The sequence below is a fragment of the Mustela nivalis genome (genome assembly GCF_964662115.1).
Source record: "Mustela nivalis genome assembly, chromosome: 3".
NCBI classification, from domain to species: domain Eukaryota; kingdom Metazoa; phylum Chordata; class Mammalia; order Carnivora; family Mustelidae; genus Mustela; species Mustela nivalis.
The window spans coordinates 52,577,697-52,594,726 of NC_139022.1; the positions used below are offsets into that span (position 1 = coordinate 52,577,697).

Genomic DNA, 17,030 nt, shown 5'->3' on the forward strand with positions numbered 1-17,030 from the left:
GTGCATGTCCAGTTTTTCAACAGCTTATCTTAGTAATGTACATTAAGAATTCTTTTGGTCCTATCAGTTCACACCAATCTGCCTCTTTTCTGAATGGTTCTTATTGAAATAGAAGAGTGTCAACACAGCACATTTATCAAAGCAGGAGGTAATCTTTTTCATCTTAATCTTTTACTCTTGCTGGGGAGGTGACCTATAAGTACTATGTTCTTTCTTAAAATGAACAAGTTAGTGTTTGCTCCCATGTCTGTGTGTGTGTGCGCGCATGCGCGCACACTTGCGCACACCTATGCACGCATTTTGGTTTAATTATCAAAAAATGTTTTTGATCGCTAGCATCTTATTTTAGCATTAAATGCTCTAGCATGTATCTCAGCTGAGATTCAAGGGATTTATAACTGGAATTTCCAGAGGGACTCTGGTCGAATATTATTCACCTCCTGTAATTTCTTAAATATGTAGACTCAGAACATAGTATTCAGCAAGGCATATTTATATCAATAGAGAAAAGAGTTGATGGGAAGTGTGAGGAAACGGACACATTTTAATCTTTGCCAAAGTGGAAAAGAAAGACTATGGGACAAGCATCAAAGAGTAATTGCTCAGGTACAGAGTATATCAGCGTAGTCACTCAAATGTATTCAGGTTTTTTATTTGTTTTGTTTGTTTGTTTGTTGAAGTTTTGGGTTGTTTTGAATATCCAATGGAACAGTCTTCCTCCATTTGGATTTTGGAAGTTTGTCTAGATTACATCAGATTTCTTCTGTCCGAAAAGTTGTTCTGTTTCCTTTGTGTACCTCAGCGGTCTTTAGTGAACCTGTTAAGAACGCACCTTTTTATTTAAAGAGTGAGTTTAGAGAATTGTGTCTGTTTCAAATTGTCCCTAGCCATCTTTTAGGAAAGCATGAATGGATTTTAAGGGCTCTTAAATGAAGGTTAAAGAAAGAACATAAAAGAGGATATTTTGAGACTTCAGGATATTTTTCTATGCTAATTGTAAGTTTCTCTTACAAAAATGGTTGTTTATTGCCAGGCACCCTGTTAACCTTCTGCTCAAGAATGCCTGGCATTGGCTCAGGCATGCTTGGAGTGTGGACGCTGGACCCGCGTTTCAGATAGTCTGAGCAGAACCAAAGGTGGAGGGGCAATTAATCGGAGCGTAGGATATTCTAAAGCAATTTGTTATTTTTAAAAAGTTGGCAGTCTTATTTGGTCAGGTGGGGAGAATTTTTAAAAAACGAAATGGATGCCCTCGTGAATGTCTTGCTTAAAGGATGAGGTCCTGTTCAAAACAATCAGAGAAATGAATGCCAGGTCTGTGAAAAAGGAAACTGGAACAAACATCCCCGCTTAATAGGTTTTGACTTTGGGAGCCGCCTTAAAGTTCGCAAAGGGAGCTTAAAAGCTATTGAGTAATTGAGGCTTGATGGAAATTCATGGTCTAAGCCATATGAAACTAAAGACTCATAAGTACTATTTGCATTGTTTGAAGTTTTCAAAGGCTGTGACACTCAGATAAGGAGTTCAAAAACAATCATTTTTATTTGGGCTCCTTTTAAGAATTTAAAATGCTATTATGAGACTGAGGGAACATGTAGCGTTCTGACCTCCTAAAGGGGAGGAAGGAATTATGCCACCTTTTGGTTCCTTTTACCACGCTGAGACTAAATGCTGAAATGAAATAAATGAAAGGATTGGGTTTTTGGTTGTGGGGTGTTTTGGGGTGTGTTTTTGTTTTGTTTTGGTTTCGCTTTTCATCCCTAAATGTCAAAAGTAGCCACATCTCCCAGAGAAATAAGGCACCTGATTGTGTAATTTCACAGGGAAGCAGTATTTCTTAGCCTTATAAACATGTAATGTACTAATTTGGTTGCAGAGTTAACTGAAAACAGTTTAATGAGCTGCTGCATCGCGTGTATGTGCAGTGTTACATAGTGCAGATGCCAGGAGAAATGGAAATAACACGCCAGTGACACTTGGAATAACAGTGTTTATACTTCATTGACTTTGGGTTGTCAGCATGCTATTCTCTGTGTTTCCCTTAGTAACTTATTAAGGCAACTGAACTCCAGTGTGATGATGTCTAAGTGTCATTTGTTGTAAATTACACAAGCACGCACGCACCAAACGTGCTTAGTCAATCTTTTGGAAAAAAAAAAAAAATTATACTTTCTCGTATGGATGACTGGACTATTATCCCAGAGATACACACACACACACACACACACACACACACAGAGTGAAAGGTGAGTCTCTGAACATGGTGCTTGCCGAACGAGCCAGATTTTGGCCTTTCATCAGAAGACATACTATTTCTACAGATTTTCCCACTCATCTCCTCTTGCTCTATTTTAACAGAATGGTCGTGTAACTCTTGGTTTGAAAGTTGTCATACAGCCTCACAGCAGGCTTATATTATCTACAGAGTTCTTTATGAGGAAATATAAATCACCACAAATGAGACTTTTCACAGCCAGAGATATGTAGAAATTTGTGTCAGTGCTTTGCTGGCTTGCTAAAAAAAAATATCTCTAGGCTCCACAGTACTCTCACAGCTCATCCCTGCTCCCTACCCTTTTGGGAAGCAATTCTCAAAACTTGAGATTTATGGTTCAGAGAGCTGATAGTGGCTATAAAGTTTTCTATTTTCTCTTTTCTTTAATATTAATGCAGGGAGCGAGGCATTATCATTCATTATTTTAGTTCATGAGTATCCTGTGGGCTTGAAATATGGTTTCTAGGGGATATGGGTTACCTCTGTGTAATAGGGGAAATGTGTGGACTTCGACAATAGGCTTCCTTTACCATTGAATATTTTTAGGCAGTTTGGAGAAGATTCACATTAGGATCTTTAATATATGTGCTAGATCCAGGTTTGGTTTTAAAATTTATAGCTTTACAAAATATTAATTCATTCTGAGCCCCAGAAGTGAAATATCACAAATTGGAGAATAGCCAGCCAGTCTATTATTGTTAGAGATTGAAATGATAATGTCTTTTCATTTTACTATTTTCAGAGATGTGCAGTATTTCCAGCTAGTTTGATCTACGTTAATGTTAGGTGACTTTTAGTTTATAGTTAGCACTCCCTTTTACACTCCTAATCTTTAAAACCAAATAATGTCTCTGAGTCATTAATAGAGAATATATATTGCTTTTAATTTAAACTTGACTAGTTTTTATTAGCTCTAGTATCTGGTTTCCAATGTGAATTTGTTTTTTCTAATTTTTTTTTTTTAACAAAAATTTGTTCGAGTTAATTTTCTCCTTAATACATTATCACAGGCTCTGGCTAAATCCAAATCCACGCAATTTCCATGTATGTTTTACTTTAACAGTTTCAGGAGGTCCTCAACCTGGAACATCAAACTTTTTGCTTTATTTCAGACATAATTCTTTTTTTTTTTTTTTAAAGATTTTATTTATTTATTTGACAGACAGAGTTGACAAGTAGGCAGAGAGGCAGGCAGAGAGAGAGGGGGAAGCAGGCTCCCTGCTGAGCAGAGAGTCCTATGCGGGGCTCGATCCCAGGACTCTGAGATCATGACCTGAGCTGAAGGCAGAGGCTTAACCCGCTGAGCCACCCAGGTGTCCCCGGACCTAATTCTTAAGAAACAAATCTAAACAAGAAGAGTAAAATAAAGACCAAAAAAGATGAATAGGCCGGGTTTGTTTTGTTTTGTTTTTTAACTTTTAAGAGATTGCTTAAAGGTCTTGCTTATATATAGGCAGTTCTGTCAGTTTTGAGACCATATAGTGAATACTTCAGTGATTTAAATGAAATTTAATTCAGATCAATTGTCATTGTAAGAGCAGCCTTTTGCTGGAGGTTTACTCATACCTTGACTGACAGGTATGAGTTCTGATGACCCTAATTACAATGATTTCACATTTATTGCAATTTTACTATGTGCCATGCACTGTACTTTTTTTCCCTGGTCGGCTCCTCCTCTGTAAGGCACGTACAATTATTATCCTCAATGTATTGATGGGAAAACAGGCTGTTTCGTAACTTCTCTGAGATTAATGGAGTCAGGATTCAGACCTGCGTACTTTGACTCCAAGTCTAAGCTCTTTATTCATGTAATTCATAATAAACATTTTTTTAAGATTATTTATTTAAGAGAGAGAGAGAGCACAGGCAAGGAGGAGAGGGAGAAGCTCAGGAGGGAGGGATGGATGGAGGGAGCCTGATGCGGGACTTGACCCTGGGACCCTGGGATCATGACCTGAGCCAAAGGCAGAGGCTCACCTGACTGAGCCACGCAGGCACCCCAATAATAAATATTTTAAAAGAAGTTAAAAACTGAGCCTCGGTGGCTCAGTTGGTTGGGCTTCTGACTTGGTTTTGGCTCAGGTCAGGATTTCATGGGTGGTGAGACTGAGCCCTGCCTCAGGCTCCATGCTCAGCAAGGAACCTGCTTGAAGATTCTCTTTCTGCCCCTCCCCCTGCTCGAGGGTATACACACACACACACACTCTCTCTCTCTCTCTCCAATAAAGAAATAAATCTTAAGAAGTAAATAAATTTAAAAAAATTTAAAATAAGATCGATTTCAAGCTATCTTAGAAAGTCTTGATGTTAAGTCCTACCTACACCCTGGAACCTAGGGGAAACCCAGTTCTGAAAATGGCTCGTGTACCTGCAGAGAGATGTGTCATGTCCGCTTACCCCTGAGCTTCACACAGTGGAGTACTATTGACTGGCTTGTGGGGTCAGAACATGAAAACAGGCTAAAATGATGTGTCACTCACTCTTCCGATTTTGAATGTGATGTAAACATTTAATGATTAGCAGGACTGTTGAAAGTATATGTCTCTTTGGTACCCTGAGTCATTTTTCAGAGCTTTAAATCTGATTAACAGAATCAATAGCCCAGTGGAGACATCGGTGAATATACTGCAAAGCCTGGTGAGCCACCATCCCCACATGTCTGCTTGTTACTAGGACATGATAGGGATCGCTCTCCCTTGTTGGTAAGCAGCATGGCAGCAGCCAAGTAGCGTTTCCATTCCCATTACTAGTCGTAGTGGCTGTTAGTGTTGTTACCATTTAAAATCCACCATTTTCACAGATTTGGGGTTTTTAACACATTTCTGTGTATTTGAGGAAAGGGGGTAGTGATTCCCCGAGGAGAAGGGCCCTGTGGAGAATTTATGACATCTTTAGAACGAAGGGGAGGAACTGCAGCAGCTGTGTGCATCCACGGGATTTCACACAGCCGGGGCGGGGGGTGGGGGCGGGCAGGAAGTGGATGGGGCTGGCTCATGAGGGCGGCTGCCAGAGTTGGGGAGACCACCCAGCAGCCCTCCAGAGCACCAGCTTCATACCACTCCCGTGGACTTCCCGCTCACCTGCCTCCCCTCTCCTGATAAGGAAATCAGAACAGCCAGATTCTGGGAATCCATGGAAAGACAAGTCTGACTGGAATGCAAAGCATTTGAAAAATAACAGTGGATAGCTACCTATTGGGCCAGATTAGGGAAGGCCATTAATTCTGAGAAATTTAGAACTTCTCTAGAAGGCAATGGGGAGTAGTAGATTTTTGAAGGGGACACTCATTTGGGCCTAATCCTAGAAATACTTTGAAATAATTTACCTTAGGGCTAGATGCTGGCTGGTTATAGGATCCAAGCTGGTCGATAGTAAGCACTTACCCATTCCACACATTTATGGGTACCAAGTCATCCATATGTTATTACAGCTCTATGTTGGGCACTGTTACTGTTCTCGTTTTACCGATGAGGAAACTGAGGCACAGACAGGCCAAGTAGCTTACTGCCCATGGGTGGTAGAGCCCAGAGTAGAGCAAAGGTGTTTGGACTCCAACATTCGTGCTTTTAGCTCTTTTTCGTTTATGACAAGTAATGTTTGGAAGCTTATTGCATAAAAAGGACCAGTACTTATGGAGAAATTATTCTAATCTCAGAGAAATTAATACCCTTTACTTGAATTTCAATTGTTTCCATATCTCCTTCTGTGTCTCTTCAGCTTTTTTTTTTTTTTTGCATAGGCTTTAGTAATGAATGCTTTTATTAAGTAGAATTGCTACATCAGTAACATTTGCTGGATTATTAATTTAATCAAATAGCAGAATTTCTGACCTTTTGGCAGGATGTGTTTACCATTTTAGAAAATTTATTGAGCTATTTCTTGAAATATTTGTATTTTAAAAATGCTATATAACACCGCTTATTTAACTCTACGTGGGCTGTTGGTACGTGTACATCATTAAATTTGTGGCTACAGAAAAATCTACACTGGCTACAGAAGGATACACTTCAGCATTATATATTATTTTCTCATCAGTCAACCCATCAGTACTTACCGAGCTGTGTTTAGCCATCAGGCCAAAGTAGCAGACACCTTAAAGGGACAATAGAAAATACTCGATGTATTCTGAATCATCCAGGACCTCACAGTTGAATGTGAGCAAGCTATATCCATGAAAATAACAGCAAAAAGAGAAATAAAGTAAATTAAGAGATTGACGCCATCCATAAAAAAGAGAGAGGATGGCTTTAGGCGGAAGACATTAAAGACGTGACATGCTGACTTGAGGGGCAAAGTGAAATTCAGGTCTTAGGGCTGAAGACACTATCCTAATTTTAGTGACACAGGGGGGTAAAAATCTCACTTCTTGGAACCTACTTCCAGAATGTCTGATTCATTAAATTTTGTGAGGTTGCAGTAGGGATCTTCATTTTTAACAAGCTCTCCAGCAGTTTCTCCTGGCTGTGATCTTCATACCACACTTTGGGAACATTGGCTTAAAGTGGGAGTAGAGGGGTCTAAATTTAAGACCACGTAGAAGTAGATACGAGAAGCTTTGAGTGAAGGTGTTGAGGAAAGGCAGTCTTTGTCGTGTGAGGGTTTTTATAACCCAGGGAGCTCTGGTTGGAAAGAGATCAAGCTGGTCGAAGAATAAAGACTAAGATAGATACGGAGAGTCTGGGAGGCAGCACATTCACGATGGTCGTAATAACCAGTCCTTCTTCCTTCTGCCTCACTGAACAAACAGTTGCATTTGCTTCATTCATAAATAAGATTCAGTTTTACCTCGCTGATGCAAACAAGAACCAGGTGACCCTTTGGGCATTGTGTACTTCTTATACAATTTTTTAAAAATTTTTGTTATACAATTTTTGTTATAAAATGAATTCCTTTTGCAAAGTGGCAAAGTGCAGATAAGAATCAGAAAGCCACATAAAAATAGGGAACAGGCACAATATCGAGCAATAAGAAATACTCATTTTGGACCAACAGTTCGGAAGGAAAATGTATACTTGGGAGAAAAGGAAAGAATAGTGAGAAGTTCCTATAGCATTCTAATTCTGCGACACAGGGTTTTGGAAGGTACGTTGAAAAAGTGGGTGCTGCCTATTGTCTGTGATCTTTCGTGCTTGTTAGTTTGTTTTCTTCTCCCCAATGTTTAGTTAGAGTCTGATGAAAAAAGGAGTATATCTAAATGGAGCCGTGATTCAGTTATGATTAAAGGTCAACAGTGATGTATAATTAACCACTCTTTTACTACTTACATATTGGGTTAGACAGCAGTCATGTTTTTAACTATATAATATATCCTGACTCCTAGAAAACAAGACCATTGTTTAACAGGTTCCATTTTAAATATTAGCAAGTATAAAGGAGCAGAGGGGGTAAAAATGAGGAGAGCTGGGTCTTGACTTCATTATTTACTAGGTGTGTTAATTGGACAGGGGGCTTCAGCCCGTACCTCAAGTTTCCCATTTATAAATGAGTTAGAGGGCTAGTTTAATAAATGGTATTCTTAATATTGATATTTGAAAGGCAATTAGTTACTTTCCTAGTTTCTGTCAAAATTATTGGTAGCTTCCATGACAAATTTTTATGGGTACTTTGAATTATACATTTGCATGTGTCAGAAATAGTTCCTATCATCAACTAGTTTGAAATACACTGGTGGTCAGAAATAGCTTACTGTCATTTACTCACAAGGGCATTTTTCTCCCTTTGCAGAATCAAATAGGATCAAAATATATTGTCAGTTCACTTTGGTTTATTTAGAATGTTCTACAGTGGTGGAGAGGCAGAAATATAGTCTGTCACTTATAGAACCATTCTGTGGGTCGCATCCAAGACTCCAGTGGTCAGCCGAACTCACACAGAGTATTTTCCAGGTCTAACTGGAAAACTCCATTGCCACTGGCAGGTTTTATGCACCTGTTTTTCTTCCCCGTGGAGTCTCATACCTGAGAAACATGGAAAAATGTTCTTTTCCTAAATTGAAAAACTCGGCTGTAGTCTAAATGAAATGGGATAAATCATCTTTTTCACAATTATCCATTAAAGGGAGAATTAGAATTAATATTAATCACAGATGTTTCATCAAGTTTTATTATCAACCAGATTGACTGCCAAAGTGCTTTCTGGAAGACATTTTCTCTCCCTCCCCCACCGGCTACTGAGAACAAATTGTTATTATGGCTCCTTAGATAAAGATTAATGGTTTTGGCAATTCATTTGAGGAAATCTGTATTTTACTGTACACTCCACTTCAGTTCAAGGCATCTCTGAAAAGCGAGGCTTGTCACTTCCCTGATAGAATTACACAGTGAAGACACAAGACGGTCTGATTCTTTCCACCATCAGAAACAGATTAATCAATACACAGCCCTAGATTAGTATCACCAAACCCATATGTATGTACTTTTTTTTTTAAATTTTGGCACCTTGTTGATAGATAAAACAAGAAAAATGTCTACTTAATTCAGGTATTTTAGTAACCATATTTTTACCTATCACACCTACATTAATATCCCTTATAATTTTTTTATGTCCTCTCTCTTTCAGGGATAACTCATTACACACTGTGTAACCCTTATAGTAAGTATGACTGGTAATGCCTCCTCCATTTGCAAAGTACACCACAGATGGATACCATATTCACTAAGGTTCCCAACTTGTAAACAGTATTTGTCAGTTCTAGCTAACTTAAACAAAAATAGAGGAACTTTCTCCCTACTGAAGAGACTGATGCATTTAACAGAAGACCAGAGGGAGGATCAACAGTCACAGAGGCAGTGCTGGGGATCCAGAACCTAGAAACAAGTGGATAATTAGAATCACCCTGTCAAGACCCAGCCATTCCACTTTCTCAGCTCTTAACATTTCTCCCTTCCTTGTATCACTGTCCTCAAGGACTCCACTTCCCGGGAGAAGGAATTTGATTGGCATAGATAGCTGTGCTTGGAAAAGAATAAAGAGCACCGTGACTGACAACCCCACCAAGACTACATGAAATAAGGAAAGAGGAGTTCGTCCAAGTTTTTGTGGTGGTGGTTTGGTTTTTAGCCTCCAGAAGATAGGCATGGGTGCTGACTAGGCAAAAATGGCCACTGGCCAAAACAAGGGTATATATATTTCATTGTTGAACAAACGGGAACAGGGAATACGTGGGATTGTTCAAAATAATAGAAAATCTATGTGGCAAATCCTTTAAGTGCAACAGGGGCAGAGCATCAGTTTAACATTTATATTTCTGATTTGTTGTGCAGTAATAATTTATCTTTGTCTAGTACTTTTGCATACTTTACTATGTTCCAGCAAATTGGAGAATGTGACTCATCTTTTTCACTTAAGATTTCCCTCACATTCCGTTGCTTTTCTTCCTTTCAGTGCGAAAAGCAAAAACTCCAGACAGATGATGGGAAATATCCTTACGTGCAGATTTACAGCTTTCTTTCATTAACATCAGCAGGATATAAGAAATGCACGGTGGAATGAGTTAAGCCCCATTCTGGCCCTGTCCAGTGCTAGTCCGATATGAAATCAGTCAGGTAACAGAGTCTGTCTTCAGATGTAAAATGACGGAGTTGACCTAGATTGGAGATCCCAAGGAACAAGAAATTAAAGGTGTTACAATTTCTGTCATCAAGTTTAAGTTTGCCAAATGCTAGGCTAAAGTCACTTCTTTTCCCCTCTTTTGAAGGGAAGGCAAGACTTCCTGGGCCCTTAAATGTACGGCCATGCACTGCAGATCTCCAGAAAGAGAGAGAGAGAGAGATGATCTCTTTTCTTCACCAAACTTATTAGACATAGGACACTCTTTTTCTTTGCAGCATCTGGAGGGACCTGGCTTGCATGGAAGAAGGTTAGATTCTTTATAAAATCCCATTCAGCTTTAAAATACGCTAAGTATGTGCTTCTCCTAATCACGAAAAATGTAAAATCTATTTTAGTCCCATTCATCATCAAGCCCTTTCTCTATAGCTAGCATATCAGGCTTTCTGTATAGTTGAACCCGTATTCTTGCATCTAATCCTCTATTAAGGTGAGCAACAAAAAAACACAAGCTAGTTTTCTCTTCCTTCCAGGATTCTTATGTTTGTAGTGAATCATGCCACTTAAACTGTTCTGGCTGTTCCCGTGAAAGTCGTTTTGTGTGTGTGTGTGTTTTAAATAACTTTTGTCACTTTTTAAAAAGATTTTATTTATTTGACAGAGAGAGACACAACGAGAGATGGAACACAAGCAGGGGGAGAGGGAGAACAGGCTTCCCGTGGAGTGGGGAGCCAGACGCAGGGCTCGATCCTAGCACCCTGGGATCGTGACCTGAGCTGAAGGCCAACGCCCAAGGACTGAGCCACCAGGTGCCCCTCTTAGGTCTTACTTTAAATGTGGATCCAAAGCATGAAGGCAGCACTTGATCAGATCTGATAAAGAAGTAGACCAGCCTGAGGCCAAGTTCAGTTTGCAGTGGGTTTTGTTTTTCCTGAGATACACCTGTGCTGCTTGGGGGTCTGCTATTTTTCTGTTCTTCATTGTATTGAACTTGACCCCACTTTAATGTACCATCTCACTAGTTGGCTTCTAGAACCAGTTTCCCCATTCAAATAATTCCACTTACAAACCTGTTCTCGAACCTATCTCAAGTCTCTCGATGAAAAGTAAGTAATAACCCTGAAAGTGACTAAGATGGGGACAAAAGGAAGGGAGGCACTCCCGAATATGCCTTCGCCATTGGTCCCGAGGGCTGTTAGTTCTGTTTTTGCAGCTCATAATTAGGCAGCTCTGCACTTCCAGTATTACGTCATAATCTCTTCATCTGCCGTCTTACTCTTCTGTAAAAGGGGTCATGCCACCTACGTGGCTGGTTTCACTACATTGTCCCCCCTGCACCCTCCTGAGTTCTTCTGCTGCCCAGCAGGCCTGTGTGGGACGTGCCCTCTGGTGCTTGGAATCATTAAGTTCCATCTGCTGGGCCCAAAGGGTCCCCAAAACGTTGACTGGTATCTTTGGAAGCTACTCAAGGATGAAGCTGTACAGGGGCTTCCTGCACTAATCCTCTAAAAACAAGTGAGACATAGTCCCTACCCTCCCCCCAACACACACACACACACACACACACACACAGTTCCTAGGGTGAACATGGCATGGGTATTCAAGAAATGCTTTTTAACTGCTTTGTGTCTGGTACGTCAGGTCAGCAAGTGTGTCCAAACTGCCAAAAGGCCTAAAATGAACCTGCCCCTTTGGAGGCTTTCAGTGTCTTTGTGCACCGATGTAGAATTTGGCACACTGGGCTAGGTCCTTTAGTTCACAATTGATGGAATGCCCCTATCCCATACAGAGTCTCTAGCTTCTTTCTATCAAACTCCTTGGTTCTTCCTTCAAAAAATTTTCAAATTTTGGATCATACCCTCTAAAAGGTAAGATCACAGGGCTCCTGGTGGCTCCGTTGTTAAGCATCTGCCTTCAGCTCAGGTCATGGTCCCAGGTTCCTCGGATCGAGCCCTGTATCGGGCTTCCTGCTCAGCGGGAAGCCTGCTTCTCCCTCTCTCATGCCCCCAGCTTGAGCTCCCTCTCTTGCTGGGTCTCTCTGTCAAATAAATAAAATATTTTAAAAATAATAAAATAAAAAATAAAATAAAATGTAAGATCGCAGGACACCTGGCTGGCTCAGTTGGTGGAGCATATAGCCCTTGATCTCAGGGTTGTGAGTTCGAGCCCCACGTTGGGTGTAGAGATTACTTAAGAATCTTTAAAAAAAAAAAAATAAAATGTAAGGTCCTATAGGCAAAGACTGTGTATCTCTTTTTTCTTATTGTAAATAAAGTACCACAAGGAAGGGAAGCGGAATTAGATAAAGGACGGACCCACCTACCTCTGTGAGAATCCAGGGGATTCCAATAGAAACCACTAAAATTTTGACAGTGAGGATTCCTGCTTTATGGCATTTTTGATCTATGCATATTTAAAGAAAATGACAAGGCAGACAATGCCAAGTATTTTTATATTTCTGCTCTCTATTCTAGAGGAAGTTTGCAACTGAAATGGGGTAGAAAGAAATAATTGGTGTTGATTTTATTCCCTTGAGGAAATCTGAACAGGTCTATGTCATTTTAAACAAGCACGACATATGAAAATTAGGATTTTACAAAAGATAAATTACAGAGTGATCATTCCATTTACAGAAGCAGAATTCTTTTCAATAGCCCTAGAGCATGTTTTAAATGATTTGATTTCTAAAAATCTAGTTGATGTATACTTTTTAGAATCAAATTGGTCGCGAGGGGAGCAAAAGTAGTTGGAAATTTGGAAAAGAGAGCTTTAGGTGAGTGGGAAGAACATTTCTTGGGGAGTGCAATGAAATCCTCAGTGCCTGAGAATTGAGGTAATTTTATAAAGTTCTTCCTTACTAATATGGCGGCAGGGGGTGGGGGGGCGGGGTATGTAAGTGTTGTATTGCTGAGGGCAGGCTGTGGCAGTAGCTCTGGCCTTCAATGGAGTTGTACACAATATTATACTGTGCAGAGAATAGGGGCTGGTAGCTACTTATGAGAAATAATGTTCTATAACTTCATTAGTTTTTCAAATTAGTATCATAGACAGCTCCCACTTTTCACCACTGTGCTTTCTGGAAATAGAATCATAAAGCGAGGGTTGTAAAGTGCCTCCCATTTTCCTCCAGGAGTAATATCTTAATTGAGACTGTATCTCTGACCATATATTTGAGAAAAAATAAATCATAACTATGACCAACCCGATGTCAATGGCAAAGATGCAGTAGCCATAATCTTCCACGGTTATTTAAAATAGTAAAATTATACTCTTTTCTATAAAAAGGATATAAATGTATTATACACATTGATTTTACATGCTCTCTAAAGAATATGTTCAGCAAATAAAAAGTTCAACTAAACTATTTCATAAATTTTAGCAGAACTAGTTATACTATAAATTCATTAAATATTTAATTGCTAATAATTTGGTTCTTTGTATTTAAGAGGAGCTTTGGGGATGATTTCTTTGCCCTAGTTCTGTCCATGGTAGCTTGAGTGAACACTTTTCTTGTGATGAATGTCCCTGGGCCACATCAGCCTGTTCAGTATCCTTTCCCCCTGACACATACCCCCCCGCCACCCCCATAAGATAAACCTTGATGGGTTATTTGGTGCCTCTGAAATGCTAAAGTTCTGGTTTTTAAACTTGTAAAATGAGGAGACGGAACTAGATTGTTCGCAGGGTTCACGCCCTTGAGTTTCGTGATTCAGTGACGTCAGCTTGCAGGTTGGTTATAAGGGGGCAAAAGTGCTCAGTGTTCAGCTGGTGATAGATGATGGTGATGAGATTTGTCTCTAGGTCCAGAGTTACCCCCTTTTACATTTTCAGGCTAATCAGGCCTGCAGCTGCTTAGCATTACTCCAAATAAAGGCCACCCAAAAAGCCTGACCTCCTTCTTGGACTGAATGCTTTGCTGATATTTTGCTGTCATTCGCCTTTACTCTTCACAGGAATGCCTTGAAAACAAGCACCAGGTTATTAGTAGAAGCTTTTTCAAAAGTACTTTAAAATCATTTTGCTTTATACAAATATGTTTTAGTGCATCTTAATTGAATGGGGGGGGCGCTCTATCTTGAAAAATAAGCCACTCATTCACATTTATAGCAGGCTTAAGGACCTACTTACATTGCAGGAAACTCACATGCCTACTCAGTTACTGGCTTTTTAATTTTCCTTTTCTCCCCTAAACTTGTGATTTTGTGGGCATTTATGGCAGATCAGTAAGCAAACAAGCATTTTCTTGGGGTGACCTTGTCTTTCATTCATTTATCCTTTCTTTTCCTGCCTTCATTCAACAGATATTATTGAGTGCTAGAGTGCTGGCCAGATGTGTTTTGGATTCTCTGTGTACAGTAGAGAAATAAAGAGCCAAAAGCCTTGCTTTAATAGAACCTACACTCTGCTGGGGAGCCAGGGGCTGGGGATGGGAATAAACAAACAAATAAATTTGAAATATATCAGGTAGTTGGTCAATGCTATGATGGAAAAATAAAATAGGAGCATAGGGGATATAAGCATAGGGAAATTGCTATTTTATATATAAATATATATATGTTATATATATATATAAAAGGTTTATCCATCTATATAATCATAATATAGAGTGATATAGAGAAGTAGGTAGGGGATACAAAGAGGTAGATCAGGACAGCCCTTTCTAATAGTTAACACTTGAGCAGGGGGTCTGAAAGAAGTGAGGACACAAGCCATGTGTCACTGTTCCAGGTAGAGAGAACAGGAAAACGCAGAGCAGAGTTGTGTGCCTGCATGGCAGGAGCAGGATGAACCCCAGGAGAGCTCTGTAACAGTGTGGAAGCGTGTGCGATGGCTTGGGAGGTAGGGTCGTGGATGATCCTGGATTTCAGAGTGTGATGGGAGCTGTTGGAGAGTTTTGAGCAGAGATGGAACATGATCTGACTTAAGTTCTACCACAATCGCACTGAGCTCTTATCCACCTGTCCGGGGTGAAGCAGAGTCTTTTGTTTCTCTGGCTGGATGGGATCCTTTGGATGTGGTCCACTAAAGGGGAAGAGTTTTTGGAATAGATGGTGCAGGAAATGTTACATATGCTGTTGAGTAGACATTGGTGGACCAGATACATACACTGCAAGAGAAAATGAAAAAGATACAAAGATGCAAAGTCACCCTTCATGTATCTTACTAATGAATTCCTATCCTTATTGAAGTTAGGGTGAGAATTAGTGACTCTGCTGCATTTGGGTTTTTTTCTGAGGCATCAAGAAAGGCCATTGACTCTGTCTATATATAAATAGGAGGTTTGGGGCTCAGCAGGGCCTTCCCCCAGATGGAGCCCTCTCAGTTGGGTTTTGGAGAGGAGGACTTTCTGCTTTCCGTGTTAATTTGGGTTCATGTGCCACAACATTGTCACCTAATTTGCTTCTCCACCAGGCCATGATGGGAGAGGGGGGCCAGGGGTGAAGCAGGCAGGAGCCACCCAAATCCCAAGAGATACCAGGAGGTCAGAGACAGCACTGCCAGGCTGAGCAATCTCTCCTTTCGCAGGGGAGTATGTACTAAGAATGCTGCCAATTTTCTCAGTTTTCTTTCTGGAACATTTGGTTACTATGTTTTGTTTCATGTTTTCTCCTACAGTGGTGCATATGGGTACTTAGGAGTAGTACATCAGTTACAGTAATATAATATTAAAAGGCTTTTTCTAGACACGCACCTGATGGGGAAATGTGGGTAGGACATGTCTCTGCAAGCAAAACCCCACTTGGTTTGCTTACTAAAACCTCTTGCAAATGCTTAAGATTACACAGTCAAGTTCTACCAAGTTTTAACCTACTCCCAGACTTTTTTGGAAGGACTTTTAAGAGCTTCTGGGAAATTATGCAACAAATATTTGAAGTAGGGCATCCATAAATAGGAGTATGATTTATACTATAAACTGAGGTTGTATAGTTCTGGCATTAGAAAGACGTGGATGTGACTATCTGCTGTGCCATACACCAGTTGTGTATGTCATTGGCTAATGCCTGATCCCTGTAAGCCTCAGTTTCCTCATCTCTTAAATGAGAATAATAATTCTGCCTTGCAGAACTGTTCTGAGGATTAAATTTAATAAACCTGGCACAGTGCCTGGTGTGTAGAAATAGTAGAAAAATTGTAGCTATAATAATAATAAAATTATTATTATTATGCATATTATTATGCAGGGAAATGGAGTTCCCTCCCACTAAGCTCCATATCAATTAAGAAATAATTTCATGTTTCTATTTTGTATTTGGTCAAGTTAAATAGAGAAAAAGAAATATTATGGAGAAATAATATTCTAGGGTAATTGGTGCCAAAAGAATCCTAAAATAAAAATATAAGTCTTGTTATTAATCCCTTATAACAATCATTTGTAACCATTCTGCGACAGATTTATTGACTACAGCATTCATTTAGAAATGCTAAACTAATGAGAACTTGGCCATTAGTTGTGATAATGGTCTATCATTTTTGAGCTTGAACCATGTGTACTTATTTGGCCTCTTTTCAAAACAATAAATTATTTCAAACTCATTTCTTCTCTTGAAAATGTCCTTATGATTTAGGTCATGCTTTGGATTATGTGAGTCGTACTCCTATAATCCATCATCCAAAACAAACTAGGATTCTGGGCTATTTTAAGATTGAGAAACTTCAAAGTTGTTTCTTTTTTTTTTTTTTCCAGAAATTGCATAAAGGGGTAACAGAGGCTCCTCAAGCCTCTAATTTATCTTCTTCTGCCTGTGCTTGATTGTTATTCCATATTAAGGTTATTTTCCTTTTAAAATAGCTCTGCACAAAGAGAATATACTGCTAAATACTATTGCAAGGGAATGTTTACAGATGCAAATGACTTCTATTTAAGGAACTCATGATTAAAACTTGAAAGAATGTGGCACTAGAAAGCATGTGAATAACCTTTGAAAAATCTCACAATAGAACTGAATATGGGATATTTATAATCTGGGATTACAGCTATAAGGGTATGTGTGAATATGCATGTTCAATATGCTGCAGAGGACCTCCAACTGAAACATTTTCATTTTACTTTAATTTGGATAAATTAACTGTTTCACTATTGGGAACCTGTAATGTAGGACGAACTAGAAGGCCAGTGCAGAATACTAGAAGGAACTAGTATTATATTTGCCGCCAACAAGTACGCCAGACGGTTTCCACGATGCCATCTTTCTGATAAAGACAAGAT

General features: G+C 39.5%; 1 protein-coding gene across 5 annotated transcripts in view; it reads left to right on the forward strand.

Annotated features, from left to right (window-relative positions):
• The window catches only part of EFNA5 (ephrin A5), a 277,931-nt gene that overhangs the window by 236,195 nt on the left and 24,706 nt on the right, over positions 1–17,030 (forward strand). The window lies entirely within an intron of this gene.